General features: G+C 40.4%; 1 pseudogene; it reads left to right on the forward strand.

Moving 5' to 3' along the window:
* Positions 1-15,576: 15,576 nt before the first annotated feature.
* LOC126424953 (5S ribosomal RNA) lies at positions 15,577-15,693 on the forward strand (annotated as a pseudogene).
* The last annotated feature ends 3,030 nt before the right edge of the window (positions 15,694-18,723 follow it).

Raw genomic sequence — 18,723 nt, forward strand, 5'->3', positions numbered from 1 at the left:
AATTTTGATATCGGTGTGTCAGAAAGCGAAATAGATTGAATCTGCGCTACTATTACATTCACGTGTTCAGTATTCAGGCAGAAGAGGCTATAAAAATATTTTATGTCAGCTGCTCTCGATCCACTGACATTATGAACAGAAACAACGCACGCTACCGCTAGACCACAGGTGCAATCAGCCTATAGTTTCTCCATCATGGGACAAGTTTTCCTCCAGGAAGTGCCGCAGTCTGCAGTGTTGCCAGATTGTGCCAGAATTAGCGAGTTGGCCAGTTTTATTGTCCCATGTCGCGATCGGCGCGGACTTAGCCTCTGAAGCGGCCGGCCGCCGGTCAAGTTTTATGTCAAAGAGTGTACATAGTAAGGTCACCGATGTGATCTTCTTTGATGTTCTACCTAACTCATATCGATTACCGAATACTGTATACTTGTGACTGAACTTCGCTTATCTGCTGTTTTAAAACAAAATACGGAGCTCTGCCTCCACCTTATAAATACACATCCACTCTCTGTCTGGCCTTGCACCATGTAAGCACGCCATTTTCTTTCTCTGTGTAATATCATTAATAATGGAAGTAATGAACTTGATCTATGTTTTATTTGTTGGTGAGTAGAGAAGTACCGTTATACGTTACTATGATATGTGAAGTATTTATCTATGGTTGGTTCAAATGGCTCTGAGCACTATGGGACTTAACATCTGTGGTCATCAGTCCCCTAGAACTTAGAACTACTTAAACCTAACTAACCTAAGGACATCACACACATCCATGCCCGAGGCAGGATTCGAACCTGCGACCGTAGCAGTCGCGTGGTTCCGGACTGAGCACTTAGAACCGCTAGACCACCGCGGCCGGCATTTATCTATGTTTCAGCATTTTAATCACATGGGGAAGTGATTGGCTTGGTGATTGTCGAATGCGTGCCATCCGCGCGGCATTGCACACACATTTTCATTCTTTAAAAATCGAACCTTTTAATTTGAGTTCTTTTTTCACAAACGATTAGTGTTTTTCTTCATGTGATACACATTATTCTGCTCCATTTTGTATCAGATATCACAGTGAGCCGTCACCAAGCTATTCCGCTCAGCAGTAACGTCTCTGCACTGAATACAAAGAAAACATAAAACGTAAGCGTTTTATTCTGGGCAAGCGGGAGCTTAATATAATCAAAACGGAACACCTGATGATATACCTGTCTTTATTATGCGCCAGCGGTGGTCACTGTGATGTACTCCGCTACCGAGAAATTAGCTTTCGGAAGGATTAAGTACAGGTATTAGCAATTCTTTTCCTTCCTCTTTATTTTTTTTATATGGGATACCACACGCAAATATTCGTAATTACCTGACAGCGTCAGTAGCAGAGCGATCACTGTATCAGTGGACATCTACATCTACATCTGCATGTATACTCCGCTAGCCACCAAGCGGTGTATGGCGAGTTATATTTCCCCCCTCCCACTCGCGGATCGCTCGAGGGAAAACGACTGTCTGAACGCCTCAGTACGAGCTCTAATTTCCCTTATCTCTGAATGGCGATTTGAAAGTTGGTGGTAATAATATATGCTCTACGTCCTCGGCGAAGATTGCATTTCAGAATTTAGCGGGCAGCCCCTTCGGTTTAGCGCGCCGTCTATCTGCAAGTGCGTCCCACTTCAAACGTTCTGTGAGATTTGTAACTCTCTCGCGATGGCTAAATGCACCAGTCATCGATCTTGCCGCTCTTCTTTGGGCCTTCTCGATCTCTTGAATCAGACCCAACTGGTAAGGGTCCCATACAGACGAACAAGGTATTCAAATTTCCTTTGTTGAAGGACTCCATCGCTTCAGTATTCTACCAAGAAACCGCGATCTAGAGTTCGCCTTGCCCGTTACCTGTGTAATGTGATCATTCCATTTGCGATCATTTCGGATAGTCACACCCAGATACTTGACGGGTGTTACCGCTTCCAAAGACTGGGCGTTTATTTTTTACTCGTACATTAATGAGGATTTTCGCCTTGTTATACGTAGTAGGCTACACTTACTATTGAGAGATAACTGCCAGTCAGTACACAACGCATTTGTTTTCTGTAAATCCTCATTGATTTGTTCGCAACTTTCGTGTGATACTACTTTCCTATAGACTACAGCATCATCGGCAAACAGTCTAATGCCGCTGTCAATACCATCAACCAGATCGTCTATGTGAATCCTAAAAAGTAGCCGGCCTATTACGCTGCCCTGGGGCACACCTGAAGTTACGCTTGTTTTTGTTGAATTCACCCCTTTCAGGACGATATACTGCTCTCTGTCTGTTAGAAAACTTTCTATCTAACCGCAATGTCATCGGATACACCGTAAGCGTGCACTTTTTGGAGCAATTGACAGTGCGAAACTGAGTCGAACGCCTTTCGAAAGTCGAGAAATATGGCGTCAACCTGGGAGCCGGTATCGAGAGCCTCTTTTATGCCATGCACAAAGAGGACCAGCTGTGTCTCGCATGACCGCTGTTTCCTAAAACCGTGCTGGTTTCTGCAGATGAGCTTCTAAAATAGTTTTATTGCCCAGACTGCAGTTGATACTTATCGTGATTGCTAGTTTCAGCAAAGTTATGTTGCCGTCTTCAGATCATCGGATACGTGAATTATAAAACCCCTACTTGTTGCACATTTCCATCTGGCCACTGAAAACATCGAGATGAGCTCACAGAAAAGACTGTCTCACGCAACACTGAACACACTAAAATGAAAACCAGAATTGCGTCAGCAAGGCATAGAGGTGTCAAACACATCAGATTGAGGACATCCACTGCTGTCACATGTATTGACAAAAAAGGTTTAACCCTCGGTACTGACAGTGTCTTTGTAAATACAAGCTTTGTGGAACTATGAATTTCGAGTTGTGTGTTGTGTGGAAATCTACCATCATAATTTTACAATCCTCAAAACAGAAAATTATAAGTTCTGGAACGTACTGCAACATCAAAAATTAAATAGAAGTATAGACGATATGAATATTCGTTGGAATAAACGTATGATGAAGACTGCGAAAATCGCCATACAAAGCAGCAAGTTTTAGGAATATGTGTAAAAAAGTAACTTCCAGTCGGGACAGATTTTCGGCTTACCCTACACATTCTACTGTGCGCAATCGCCTTTCACGTAAAATAAAATAATGCCTCGTAGTTACGCAGTTACTCGTGAATGTATCAATAAACTTCTGACGGCGATGGTTTATTTGTTGATGCGCTCGTCCCTGACTGTGGCAGGTTCACAGAACGACGGAACTCGAAAAATAAGCGCTGGGGAACATTAAACGCACCGCAGAATTGCGCTACTGTTTGCAGGGCAAGGCCGTAAAGTCTCTCTGTCTCAACTGTGAAGCTGCAGTGGAAATCTGCGACTCTAGGGCAGCTCCCCTACTCCCGATGCATTAGCGACAGATTGTACATAAAATCCACACGCAAATCAACTAGTACTACTTCTTCCTGAAAAGGTCACCTTAGAGGCTACGAAGCAACTCAAATCGCTTGATACGGGCAAGTCTTCAGGTCCAGATTGTTTACCGATTAGGTTCCTTTCAGATTACGCTGATACAATAGCTCCCCACTTAGCAATCATATGCAACCGCTCGCTCACCGATAGATCTGTACCTGCAGATTGGAAAATTGCGCAGGTCGCGCCAGTGTTTAAGAAGGGTAGTAGGAGTAATCCATCGAACTACAGACCTATATCATTGACGTCGGTTTGCAGTAGCGTTTTGGAGCATTCAAACATTATGAATCACCTCGAAGGGAACGATCTATTGATACGCAATCAGCATGATTTCAGAAAACATCGTTCTTGTGCAACGCAGCTAGCTCTTTATTCGCACGAAGTAATGACCGCTATCGACAGGGGATCTCAAGTTGATTCCGTATTTCTAGATTTCCGGAAAGCTTTTGACACCGTTCCTCACAAGCGACTTCTAATCAAGCTGCGGGCCTATGGGGTATCGTCTCAGTTGTGCAACTGAATTCGTGATTTCCTGTCAAGAAGGTCGCAGTTCGTAGTAATAGACGGCAAATCATCGAGTAAAACTGAAGTGATATCAGGTGTTCCCCAGGGAAGCGTCCTGGGACCTCTGCTGTTCCTGATCTATATAAATGACCTGGGTGACAATCTGAGCAGTTCTCTTAGGTTGTTCGCAGATGATGCTGTAATTTACCGTCTAGTAAGGTCATCCGAAGACCAGTATCAGTTGCAAAGCGATTTAGAAGAGATTGCTGTATGGTGTGGCAGGTGGCAGTTGACGCTAAATAACGAAAAGTGTGAGGTGATCCACATGAGTTCCAAAAGAAATCCGTTGGAATTCGATTACTCGATAAATAGTACAATTCTCAAGGCTGTCAATTCAACTAAGTACCTGGGTGTAAAAATTACGAACAACTTCAGTTGGAAAGACCACATAGATAATATTGTGGGGAAGGCGAGCCACAGGTTGCGTTTTGATTGGCAGGACACTTAGAAGATGCAACAAGTCCACTAAAGAGACAGCTTACACAACACTCGTTCGTCTTCTGTTAGAATATTGCTGCGCGGTATGGGATCCTTACCAGGTGAGATTGACGGAGGACATCGAAAGGGTGCAAAACGGGGCAGCTCGTTTTGTATTATCACGTAATAGGGGAGTGAGTGTGGCAGATATGATACGCGAGTTGGTATGGAAGTCATTAAAGCAAAGACGTTTTTCGTCGCGGCGAGATCTATTTACGAAATTTCAGTCATCAACTTTCTCTTCCGAATGCGAAAATATTTTGTTGAGCCCAACCTATATAGGTAGGAATGATCATCAAAATAAAATAAGAGAAATCAAACTGAAAGGTTTAGGTGTTCGTTTTTCCCGCGCGCTGTTCGGGAGTGGAATGGTAGAGAGGTAGTATGATTGTGGTTCGATGAACCCTCTGCAAAGCGCTTAAATGTGAATTGCAGAGTAATCATGTAGATGTAGATGTAGATGGTGCGGGTTTACGGCATTATTAATCATGGGGCCACATTTTGCTTCCGGTCCTGTTGTCTGTACCGTGACTTGTAAGCGCAATGAGTGTCTTTTGCGCAACAACGTCATTCCAGCTCTCCAGCAGCGTGGATGTGTGGATGGGGTCATTTTTGTGCAAGACGGCGCACCTCCGCACATTGCGAATCCAGTTAAGCAGTTGCTGAAGCGCCATTTCAGGAATGCTGGAATTATCAGCCGCCATTTCCCTGCAACCTGACAGTCCCGATCACCTGATCATAGTCCGTGTGACCCCTGGCTGTGGGGCTATCTGAAAGATGTTGTGTTCAGTGTTCCGATTGCAAACTTAGCTGCACTGAAGGCACGCACTACATAACACATTCTGAACGTGACCTCGGAAACACTTCGATCAGTTGTATAACATGCTGTTTCTCTATTTCATCTCGTTGCAGAAAACGGTGGACAGCATATTGAACAAGTTTTGCGCCAGTCACACGGAAATTATGCTGTTTATGGCCTCAGGACAATTAAAAACCGGTTTTTCCCATCCGATGTGATATGACCTCGCCGTGGTGGATGGGTTTACGTAACTAGCAGTATCACACACGTACACCCATGCACACTGAGTAGTACAGTTTGTTTATCGTCAAACGTACACCTTTGGCATTGTTGTATGATTCATTTGTCATTTGTAGTTGACCACTATTAAATTATGATGCTTACTGCACCATCTATTGCTACATTTTGTAATTACTTGTTTTTCTTCTGCCATACATTTTATCCCTTCTGCGATAATATTCCGTTGCAATTTGACAACATTCTGACCAGTGGTGTTATTTCTACAGCGGTTTGAAAGTTTAACTTTAATTATAAACACTCTGTCTATTAACTGTTTAGTTCAACTAATGAAAGTAATACACACTGGTTTCACTCAGAAGAATGAATGGATAGCTCAGTCAACAAAAACACTATGCACTGGTTTCATCTGAAAAGAAAGAATGAATTACTCAATCAATATGCAAAATTGCAACTGCCACTCTCGACCGTTTTCATTTGGTTGTTTCAGCAGACTAGTTTCATTCGAAAGAAATTAATAAATAATTTTACAACTTATATTTAAACTACAACCGACTGAAACGATTGTTTTCATTCGGTTGTTCCTATCGGTATTGACCGCGCCACCCATCATCTGAAAGACCGTCGTTACGACAAAACAGAGAGGCTACACAACAGATATCGGAGAACATCCTGTTTTTCTTAGTACTTTAAAATGAACATTAGCAGCTTCGACCGCAAGATTCCTTTATTTTTGTGGTTTCCACTTTCGGTCAATTTCTATCTTAAGACCGCATACCATGATGGCCGTTACGAACTCAACGAACATCAGCTGACGTTCGTGGTGTTCGTAACGCCTGCTCCGTTCACCACCATCGCCTGCTATCATGGTATGAGTTCTGAAGATGGTCAGAAACTGACCGAAACCGGGAACCACGAAAGTAAAGATTTCTTGCTGTCGAGAGTCTTTCTCTTCGTTTTAAAACGTGAGAAATTGGAAGGTGACAAATTTTACAGTCAACTTTTCAACCTTGGGGCTATTCTCAATATCCCAATTTTGTAAACAGTTGTCCTCATAGATCTATGAAGATGAACACCAGATACCATTCTTACAGCACGATTTTCTGAAATAAATTTTGTCTGTGCATGGAATTGTTCCAGAAAAATATTCCATATGACGTTAATGCCTAGAAAACTGCAAAACAAGTATCTACCACTAAGATTTTCTTCGATTCCTCAGACTTAATTTTACTTTGAATCCTATACGCTGTCATGAGAAAAGATATACGAGGGCTATCCACAAAGTACATTACGTTTTGGAATTAAAAATAAATAAAGTATTGGAAATTTTTTTATTATATACAGATGAAAGCCACACTTAAATACTACTTTTCTACATAGTTGCCATTTAAATTAAGGCACTTATCGTAGCGATGGACGAGCTTGGAAGTTCTTTCGTCGTAAAATTCGGCCGCCTGCGCCTTTAAACCACGTGGTTACCTCTTCTTGAAGCTGTGCGTCGTCATCAAAACCTGCATAGCCAACCACTTCTTCATTGCTGGGAATAAGTGGAAGTCGCTCGGTGCCAGGTCGGGACTGTACGGCGGATGAGGAAGCAACTCCCACTTAAAAGATTCGAGAACTTCGCGAGTGACATTTGCCGTGTGGGCCTGGACGTTGTCGTGAATCAGCAAGATCTCTGAGCCCAACTTTCCCCTGCGCTTGTTTTGTATTGCTCTTCTGAGGTCGTGCAGAGTTTGCCAATACCTTTGAGAGTTTATTGAAGTGTCTCTTTCCAGGAAATCCACAAAAATCACACCTTTTCTGTCCCAAAAGATAGTCGCCACGTGGTTGAAGGCGCAGGCGGCCGAATTTTACGACGAAGGAATTTCCAAGCTCGTCCATCGCTACGATAAGTGCCTTAATTTAAATGGCAACTATGTAGAAAAGTAGTATTTAAGTGTGGCTATCATCTGTTATAATAACAAAAATTTCCAATACTTTATTTATTTTTAATTCCAAAACGTAATGTACTTTGTGGATAGCCCTCGTAGTAGCCCAGGTTAGCTCTAGATTCGCAACTGTTCACAGCGGTACATTAAATAAGCGAACATAGCGTTAAATACGGTCCGACATGATGGTAAATCCACACAATATACAGCCACCGCAGATGAAGTCTGAAGTACTTACACGCTTGTTGTATACAAGGAGATGTGAAAGACGGTGTTAGTGTGACAGATTTCCTCAACCAAAAGGACGCTTTGAACACACACCGATTTCTTAGTCGTGCTCCTGGTGAAAGTGGTACACCGTTGTTCCTTCCAGATTGTCGCCTGCCTTATCCCTCCTGTTTCAAAAGAATCTGAGTCTCACACTTACAAACTAGAGCCAGAAATATTAGAAACAACTTACATGTCTTAACACAAGATCTAAAAATTACTGTTTTGTACGTGTGTCGTACTGAAAGAGAAACGAGCATAAACAAAAATCAGTGTAAACCCAGATACGTATTCTCTACATATGAACAGCAGGGAGTCATGAAATTTAAAGATTTTGTGGACAGTTACAACAAAGGAACACATAACTGCACTCAGTCTTTTAAGCGCCATAGTATGAATGTGAAGCAGAAAGTGGTTGCAGAAATAACGACGTGCTGAATTTGCAAAGAAAAACACGAGGTCCTAAGAGTCTATGAATACTTATGTATTTGCTTTGTCCAACTCTACAGAATTCCATATTCTACTGTATTCTAAAATAATTGTAAGGAATTGCTATCTGGCGTTCTTCAAGGAAGTGCTATAGGCCCTCTGCTGTTCCTAATTTACATAAGCGATTTAGGAGACAATCTGAGCAATCAGATTGTTTGCAGATGATGCTGTCATTTACCGTGTCGTAAAGTTCTCAGATAATCAAAATCAATTTCAAAATGATTTTCACGAAATATCTGCATGGTGCGGAAAGTAGCAATTGACTCTGAATAATGAAAAGTGTGAAGTCATTCACATGACTAATACCAGGAATCCGCTAAATTTCGGTTTCACTATAAGTCACACAAATATTAAGGCTGTGAGCTCAACTAAATATTTATGGATTACAATTACGAATAACTTCACTAGAAATTATCACACAGATAATGTTGTGGGCAAGGCTAACCATAGACTGAGATCTATTGGCAGAACACTTAGAAGAAGCAACAGCTCCACTAAAGAGAATGCTAGCACTACGCTTGTCCGTCCTCTTCAGGAGTATTATTACGCGGTGTGGGATCCCCGTCACATAGGACTGACGGTGGACATCGGGAAAATGCAAAGAAGGGCAGCTTATTTGCAAATGGAGGATAGAGATGGTCACGGATCGATCCGCGAGTATCGAGTATCAGAGGTGTTTTTCATTGCGGCAGGATGTTTTCACGAAATTTCAGTCGCCAACTTTCTCCTCCGAATGTGATCATTATAATAAAACAAGAAAAATCGGAAGACGCGTGGAAAGAGTTAAGTGTTCGCTTCTCATACTCGCTTTTCGAGAGTGGAACGTTATAGAAATAGCTTGACGGTAGTTCGAGGAACATTCTGCCAGGCACTTAATTGTGAACTGCAGACTACTCATGTAAATGTAGATGCAAACCACTTTTTAGTGTTGTGTTTTAACGTGTCGTTCATACAGAGTACTAAAATATCCTACTACAGATGATTTTAGCTGTGATGTGTATCATACTCTGCTTCTTCTTTTAATCGTAAAAGAATTGTATAATCTTTGTTTCTAAAACACGTACAAGCCTTTAGTACAAAAACACGACGGATCTTAAGTAGTAGATGGTAAACAACATGGCATATTTAAATGACTATCAAGTACAGTATACAGGGTGTAAATTTTAAGTTGAAAAACCAGAATAAGCTTCACACAAGAAAATGTGTAGAATCCAAAGTTGATTATTTTAAAGGGGGACGTCTGCTGGTGCTAAAAATAGCCCACCCCTTGGGGGGTGGGGCGGGAGGCAACTTTAAAAATTCAAATAGCATCCCCCATTTTTTATTGCAGAATCATATTCTACATAAAAAACTACCTACATTTTGTCTTAAACATTTGTTTTGATTCTTGGTAGTTTGCGCTGTAATTAAGGAAAATCCACGTTGTCATTTTTGCGTGGAAAATGGTTACGGATAAATAAAAAATATTTTCTTCATAAATTTTGATTCGCAAAAACTAAAACTCTCCCTCTCTCCCCATAGGGTGCGGTCTGAGAGAGAGAAATTAGACTTTTACAAACAAAACCTATCCGAATCTGCAGAAAAAATTAATATTTGTGTCAACATTTGTGAAACGTCCTCCTCACCATACAGAAGAATGGACGTGCTGATGATGCAACGTGCGAGACAAATGTTCAGAGATAGTGGTTCTATGTGGATCTGTGTTTCGTAAGGGATAAAAAAATCTTCCCCCACTTCACACAGTGTCGCGTAAGTTCACTCTCGTATATCATGAGAAAAGGTAGAATCAGTGATCTTTACTTTCCTAAATTTTGAGTCGAAAACAACTTTACTGCTCCACAGTTCCTGTATTCTTCTGTATTCTAAAATAAAGGTAAACGACTTATTAGCATCTGTTTTATAACGTGTAGTCCGTTTATATTATTGATAGTGTTTTTGATTCTACTTTGTCTCTTAATTCTGTATACTGGTGTTTCGTACCATACGATCGTGACACGATAAATTAGTTTGTTCCTTCCTTATGGCTGTAATGATATAAAGTTTCATTTGTGGCAGCTGATAACTATGAATCTGACGAGTCCACTGGGTAAGATTTTCTGAAAGCTTTCGCCGACCTACTGCGTTTCACGCAGCGATCCTATTACCTGCAGCACGGGCGAAATCTCTGAACCAGCCGTTAAGAATCTGTTTGGAGATTCTATCGCAGAGAAAACAGGTTCCCTTGTGTGAACGCGGAGTGGATCTCGCAGTTCAATATTCATAGCTCGTTACCTTTCGTTTAACAAGCTCTGCTTCCCGGCAACGAGAGGCACTGCGCAACTAATAAACTGCTGTGCATTTTTTTGTGTACATGTCTGCTTTGGGTGAGACCATGACATCCCGCATGTCGCTCGCCTCAGAATAGTCCTGTTCGCTCGTGTACGTCAAAAAATTAATTTCACGGTGATTGGCTTTTTTTATTACCGTACCGCGCAGCCGTTTACAAAAAAAAACGCATGTTGCCTAGCGTGAAACATAGCGGAACTCGTCAATTATGAAGTTACAGGGTTCGGTTACGCTGTCGCCTCTTGGAAAACGCAATTAACGTGGAACACCGCACTGTATAATTGTCACAGCGGTGGCATCCTAAATTAAATGACAATAACGCATTATACAAGTACCACGTGCGAGACATTTTAACGTCATACCGGTGGACTACGAAGCCAATGCTTGAGATGGAGCTAATTGGAAAAATGCACAATTATCATAGCAACCGTTGCCTGGTGGTATTCACAGCCACCTTACTAATTAATTTACACGACCCTGAGATTACAAATAACAACTTTTTCAGCCTATATCGCGTGTTGAAATATTGTTTATTTCCTGATTGATAGGTTTCGACAGGTCTACCAGTCATCTTCGTATCTTCTTGAATTTTGTATCCAGAAGACACGAAGATGACAGCTACACCAGCCGAAACTGATCACTGAGGAAATAAACATATTTCAGCACGTGATTTTGGCTGCAAAAATTCTTATTTTTCAGTAAAGATCAGATAGTAGTAAGCAACCTGTGCACCATATACAAGTCAAAATAGTTTTACGCAGAGAAATTATCGTGTTCTATTTAAAATTGGAGTATACTAAACGAAGGTGTCTTCTGATATACTCTGAAATAAACTTCTATTGCATTGTTTACGATTTAATTAGAGTACAAGTTACAGTAGTACAAAAGAAATACGCCATTCACATGCTGCACAGTAAGGTTTTTAGATTCTTTTATGAATCTTGTGCTCGCGAACGCGCTTCGCCTTAGTTAAAGGGACATCTTTAGTGGGTGGCCTGAAATATCACACGATTTGTTCGTTTACACGTACGAGTTATCTTTTGAACATGTTGCTGTTGTGGTCTTCAGTCCTGAGACTGGTTTGATGCAGCTCTCCATGCTACTCTATCCTGTGCAAGCTTTTTCATCTCCCAGTACCTACTGCAACCTACATCCTTCTGAATCTGCTTAGTGTATTCATCTCTTGGTCTCCCTCTACGATTTTTACCCTCCACGCTGCCCTCCAATACTAAATTGGTGATCCCTTGATGCCTCAGAACATGTCCCACCAACCGATCCCTTCTTCTGGTCAAGTTGTGCCACAAATTTCTCTTCTCCCCAATCCTATTCAATACTTCCTCATTAGTTATGTGATCTACCCATCTAATCTTCAGCATTCTTCTGTAGCACCACATTTCGAAAGCTTCTATTCTCTTCTTGTCCAAACTATTTATCGTCCATGTTTCACTTCCATACATGGCTACACTCTATACGAATACATTCAGAAATGACTTCCTGACACTTAAATCAATACTGGATGTTAACAAATTTCTCTTCTTCAGAAACGCTTTCCTTGCCATTGCCAGTCTACATTTTATATCCTCTCTACTTCGACCATCATCAGTTATTTTGCTCCCCAAATAGCAACACTCCTTTACTACTTTAAGTGCCTCATTTCCTAATCTAATTCCCTCAGCATCACCCGACGTAATTAGACTACATTCCATTATCCTTGTTTTGCTTTTGTTGATGTTCATCTTATATCCTCCTTTCAAGACACTGTCCATTCCATTCAACTCCTCTTCCAAGTCCTTTGCTGTCTCTGACAGAATTACAATGTCATCGGCGAACCTCAAAGTTTTTATTTCTTCTCCATGAATTTTAATACCTACTCCGAATTTTTCTTTTGTTTCCTTTACTGCTTGCTCAATATACAGATTGAACAACATCGGGGAGAGGCTACAACCCTGTCTTATTCCCTTCCCAACCACTGCTTCCCTTTCATGTCCCTCGACTCTTATAACTGCCATCTGGTTTCTGTACAAATTGTAAATAGCCTTTCGCTCCCTGTATTTTACCCCTGCCACCTTTAGAATTTGAAAGAGAGTATTCCAGTCAACATTGTCAAAAGCTTTCTCTAAGTCTACAAATGCTAGAAATGTAGGTTTGCCTTTCCTTAATCTTTCTTCTAAGCTAAGTCGTAAGGTCAGTATTGCCTCACGTGTTCCAGTGTTTCTACGGAATCCAAACTGATCTTCCCCGAGGTTGGCTTCTACTAGTTTTTCCATTCGTCTGTAAAGAATTCGTGTTAGTATTTTGCAGCTGTGACTTATTAAGCTGATAGTTCGGTAATTTTCACATCTGTCAACACCTGCTTTCTTTGGGATTGGAATTATTATATTCTTCTTGAAGTCTGAGGGAATTTCGCCTGTTTCATACATCTTGCTCACCAGATGGTAGATTTTTGTCAGGACTGGCTCTCCCACGGCCGTCAGTAGTTCCAATGGAATATTGTCTACTCCGGGGGCCTTGTTTCGACTCAGGTCTTTCAGTGCTCTGTCAAACTCTTCACGCAGTATCATATCTCCCATTTCATCTTCATCTACATCCTCTTCCATTTCCATAATATTGTCCTCAAGTACATCGCCCTTGTATGGACCCTCTATATACTCCTTCCACCTTTCTGCTTTCCCTTCTTTGCTTAGAACTGGGTTTCCATCTGAGCTCTTGATATTCATACAAGTCGTTCTCTTATCTCCAAAGGTCTCTTTAATTTTCCTGTAGGCGGTATCTATCTTACCCCTAGTGAGATAGGCCTCTACATCCTTACATTTGTCCTCTAGCCATCCCTGCTTAGCCATTTTGCACTTCCTGTCGATCTCATTTTTGAGACGTTTGTATTCCATTTTGCCTGTTTCACTTACTGCATTTTTATATTTTCTCCTTTCATCAATTAAATTCAATATTTCTTCTGTTACCCAAGGATTTCTACTAGCCCTCGTCTTTTCACCTACTTGATCCTCTGCTGCCTTCACTATTTCATCCCTCAAAGCTACCCATTCTTCTTCTACTGTATTTATTTCCCCCATTCCTGTCAATTGCTCCCTTATGCTCTCCCTGAATCTCTGTACAACCTCTGGTTCTTTTAGTTTATCCAGGTCCCATCTCCTTAAATTCCCACCTTTTTGCAGTTTCTTCAGTTTTAATCTACAGGTCATAACCAATAGATTGTGGTCAGAGTCCACATCTGCCCCTGGAAATGTCTTACAATTTAAAACCTGGTTCCTAAATCTCTGTCTTACCATTATATAATCTATCTGATACCTTTTAGTATCTCCAGGGTTCTTCCATGTATACAACCTTCTTTCATAATTCTTAAACCAAGTGTTAGTTATGATTATGTTGTGCTCTGTGCAAAATTCGACCAGGCGGCTTCCTCTTTCATTTCTGTCCCCCAATCCATATTCACCTACTATGTTTCCTTCTCTCCCTTTTCCTACACTCGAATTCCAGTCACCCATGACTATTAAATTTTCGTCTCCCTTCACAATCTGAATAATTTCTTTTATTTCATCATACATTTCTTCAATTTCTTCGTCATCTGCAGAGCTAGTTGGCATATAAACTTGTACTACTGTAGTAGGCGTGGGCTTCGTATCTATCTTGGCCACAATAATGCGTTCAATCTGCTGTTTGTAGTAGCTTACCCGCATTCCTATTTTCCTATTCATTATTAAACCTACTTCTGCATTACCCCTATTTGATTTTGTATTTATAACCCTGTAGTCACCTGACCAGAAGTCTTGTTCCTCCTGCCACCGAACTTCACTAATTCCCACTATATCTAACTTCAACCTATCCATTTCCCTTTTTAAATTTTCTAACCTACCTGCCCGATTAAGGGATCTGACATTCCACGCTCCGATCCGTAGAACGCCAGTTTTCTTTCTCCTGATAACGACATCCTCTAGAGTAGTCCCCGCCCGGAGATCCGAATGGGGGACTATTTTACCTCCGGAATATTTTACCCAAGAGGACGCCATCATCATGTAATCATACAGTAAAGCTGCATGCCCTCGGGAAAAATTACGGCTGTAGTTTCCCCTTGCTTTCAGCCGTTCGCAGTACCAGCACAGCAAGGCCGTTTTGGTTATTGTTACAAGGCCAGATCAGTCAATCATCCAGACTGTTGCCCTTGCAACTACTGAAAAGGCTGCTGCCCCTCTTCAGGAACCACACATTTGTCTGGCCTCTCAACAGATACCCCTCCGTTGTGGTTGCACCTACGGTACGGCTATCTGTATCGCTGAGGCACGCAAGCCTCCCCACCAACGGCAAGGTCCATGGTTCATGGGGGGGGGCTTTTGAACATATAGGTTAAATATATAAAACAGTTCACCAAGGTATTTACAATAAAATGGAAAAGTGCTTGAAGGTCAGCGTCTAATTCATTATTTTCAAGTCAAGCAACTTCCTCTCAGTTGGCAAGCTCGTTGAAAGTTTGCTATTTTCCTTTTTCTCATGCTTTCAACACATAGCACTTTAACTGCCATATTCTGTGTGAGTATACTTTCATTCTTTACTGCAAGTGTTAATAACTTTCTCAGGTTTAGTTTTCCCTGGTTTCTCTGTGCCTATGTGTGCTGATGTAAGTTCTCTACGTCTCTCACTCTTTCCGCCTCTCTCTCTCTCTCTCTCTCTCTCTGTCTCCCCCTCTGTGGGCGTACGTGCGTCTGTGTGTGTGCGTGCGTGTGTGTGTGTGTGTGTGTGTATGTGCATGTGTGTTTACAGTTGGCCTCTACCAAAGACTCAGAAGACTTCATCCGAACACCCATAAAACCACAGATCACATAGAGTTCAACAATATCTGCCAAACCAATAACCTTCTACCTAACTGCACCAATGTAGAGATTAAAAATAATTCGTTTAGCTCTCAAAAAGCAAAGTAAGCAACACAAAAAGTACAGCTAACATACATCAAATCTCTGCACTCAAAAAACGGACCTTTTCTTAAAAGTTAATAAAACCCGGCAACAGCCTTGCCGCAGTGGATACACCGGTTCCCGTGAGATCACCGAAGTTAGGCGCTGTTGGGCGTGGCCGGCACTTGGATGGGTGACCGCCCAGCCACCATGTGCTGTTGCCATTTTTCGGGGTGCACCCAGTCTCGTGATGCCAATTCAGGAGCTACTCGACCGAATAGTAGCGGCTTCGGTCAAGAATACCATATAACGACTGGGAGAGTGGTGTGCTGACCCCATGCCCCTCCTATCTGCATCCTCCTCTGAGGATGACACGGCGGTCGGATGGCCCCGGTAGGCCACTTTTGGCCTGAAGACGGAGTGCTTTTTTTTTTTAATAAAACTCGACTACAGCTTACAAATAATATTAACAATACTGCCGTTTTCTCTTTTCTGGCCAACAAGGTTGTAATTTACACAGACACTATCATGAAGGAAATTGACGAAAAACATTGGAAAAAGATAACACAGCTCGTGACGCAACAAACGTAATACATAAACGTGAAGCATAAAAAAACCTAAGCACACACACCAATTTTACCCAAGATTGATGAATCTCACAGCCATACAACTAAACAAAGAAGAAAAATAGCTACTAAGGAAAAGGATCAAAGTATAATTAGAAAGCAGAAGTAGGTGAAGAATACATAGCAAACCCCACAATACAGTTAGAAGCTATTCTAAAATGGAAGGAGAAATGTGAGAATAGCAATCTGAACACTGGACTGACAAAGAACTGATCAAAAAGAAGTACATAAAACACATGAAAAACGGAGCGTCAAAAACCATGAAAACACTGACCATATATCACTCAATAAACTCAGAAACAATCTTCAACATGAAAACGTCATTTTCTCCAAAGCAGCTGAAGGAAATACAGTTGTCCTGATTAACCAAAAACAGTACATTGACAAAACACAAGAGTTCATTTCACAAAATAATAAAAAAATGTTGAAATCACATCCAACGCACAGATTTCAGGCTAAGATAAAAAATTTTTTAAAAATATAGCCTACTCATAAAATGACAGAGAAAAAGGAAAATTAATACAGAGCAATCCCACTGCACCCACCCTCCGATGTTGACCAAAACACTGTAAACCAAAAATCCCTTTATTTCCGATTGTTAACTTCAAAAAATACCCATGTACAAACTAGCAGGACACATGTTGGAATTACTGTATGAAACCTATAAAATGGAAGAAGGCAGAACAATAAGAAACACCTCAGGGTTGATACAACTCATAACAGATATAAAAATCCCAGACACAACTACCCTTCTCTCTTTTGACATAGAAAATATGTACTATAGCATACCAGTAGTGGAACAAAACCTGAAGGATAACAGCGAACTACCAAATGAACACAACACAGATATATACAAATTACTGGAACTGAAAGCTATACAGAACGAATTTCAGTTTAATAATGAGTACTATTTCAAGAAAATGGGCTGCCAATGGCGTCCCTAGCCAACACGTTCATCAACCATGCAGAAAATCTGATTTTTAAAAACATTATCTCAAAGAATTACTACATACGTTATCAGACAAAATATATGGATAATATGGTTTGTTTAATTGATGAACCTTCAGCAAAAATTGATTTGCTGCATACAGGTGCGAACAAAATACACAAAAAGATAAGATTCACAATAGAAAAAGAACATGACAACCAAATATACTTCTTCAGTACAAACATCAAAAAAGAAAACAATCAGCATAACTTTGAATTTCACCATACACCTATAATAACGGATGCTATCATAACATCAGACTTCAAATTACACACACTCAGCTAAGCAATCAGCACTCAGATACATGCTTAGTAGACTCAACGCAACACCACTCAGCACAGAAAACTACCAGAAAGCACTATGCATCGGCACAAGTAGTAATAAACATAGGTATGAAGTAATCTAGTCACAAATCTAAACAAGAAAATTAAGCAACAAGTACAGTCAATAAACATGACACATACTCAGCCAAAAAATAACAGCACAACAAAACACAACAAAAACAAGCACACACAGCAATAAAACATCAATGACTCAAAGAATCCATGAAAACAAGAAAGAAGATTCAAGAAGATACACCATGATCTATAAGCACAGACTCACACATAAAATTAAAAATTTTCAAAAGATACAGCATTACATAGAATTCAGAACAGAGAGTTCAAACCAAAGGAACATTGCAAAAATAAAAAAAGTCGCAGACATCTACCAGAAAGAAGGAAGATACCAATTATAGTGCAACACATGTGATGGTAAAGATGTAGGACAAACCAGCAGAAAATTCGACAGGTGGCACAAAGAAAATATCAGAGTATGGATATATGGGACAATCCACTCAACTTTTGGTGTAAATTTAAGATATAATAATCGAAAACTTACTACAAGAGAGAAAGAGATGAAAATAGAAAAAATAATGAAAGACACCTCCTAATTTAGAAGGAAATCGTCACACATACAAAACAAAGGCTAAAAGGAAGATACTACTAAATTACCAAGTGAATATGACTAAATACTCACATTTTACACTGATTGACCTCATAATAGACAGTAATCGCAATAGATGATTACAAGTCCAATTTATCTCCCTTGAATGTAAATGTATCATAAAAGAATAAACAAATAAATAAATAAAAAAATTAAAAATTAGTAAATAAAAAAGGACACATAATCACACACAAACAAACACAGATATTACACCAGTCACAGAAAAGAAAAGCAATAGAAAGCCAAGCCTGAGAAAATTGGCAACTCCTACAGAAAGGAACGACACTATACACACAGAAAACGGCAGTTAAAGTGCTATATGCTGAAAACATTCGCAAAAAGGAAAACTGTAAACTTCGAACCAATTTGGCAACTGAGAGAAAGCTGTTTGGCTTAAAAATATTGAATTAGGTGTTGACCTGTAAGTACTTTTTCATTGTATTGCAAAAAGCTCAGTGAAATATTTTAAATCTATAAACTACATGTGCAAACCATAACGAGTATGCACAAATGATCAAATTGTAAACATTTCAGGACACCCAATTAAGATGCTGTGTAACAAAGGCCAAACATGTAAAGAGGCACATGATACATAAAAAGATTAAAAACCTAAATGTACAGCATGTAAAAGGCGTTTTCCTTTTGAACATATGTAA

Source organism: Schistocerca serialis, chromosome 1, assembly GCF_023864345.2.
Source record: "Schistocerca serialis cubense isolate TAMUIC-IGC-003099 chromosome 1, iqSchSeri2.2, whole genome shotgun sequence".
In the NCBI taxonomy this organism is placed as follows: Eukaryota; Metazoa; Arthropoda; class Insecta; order Orthoptera; family Acrididae; genus Schistocerca; species Schistocerca serialis.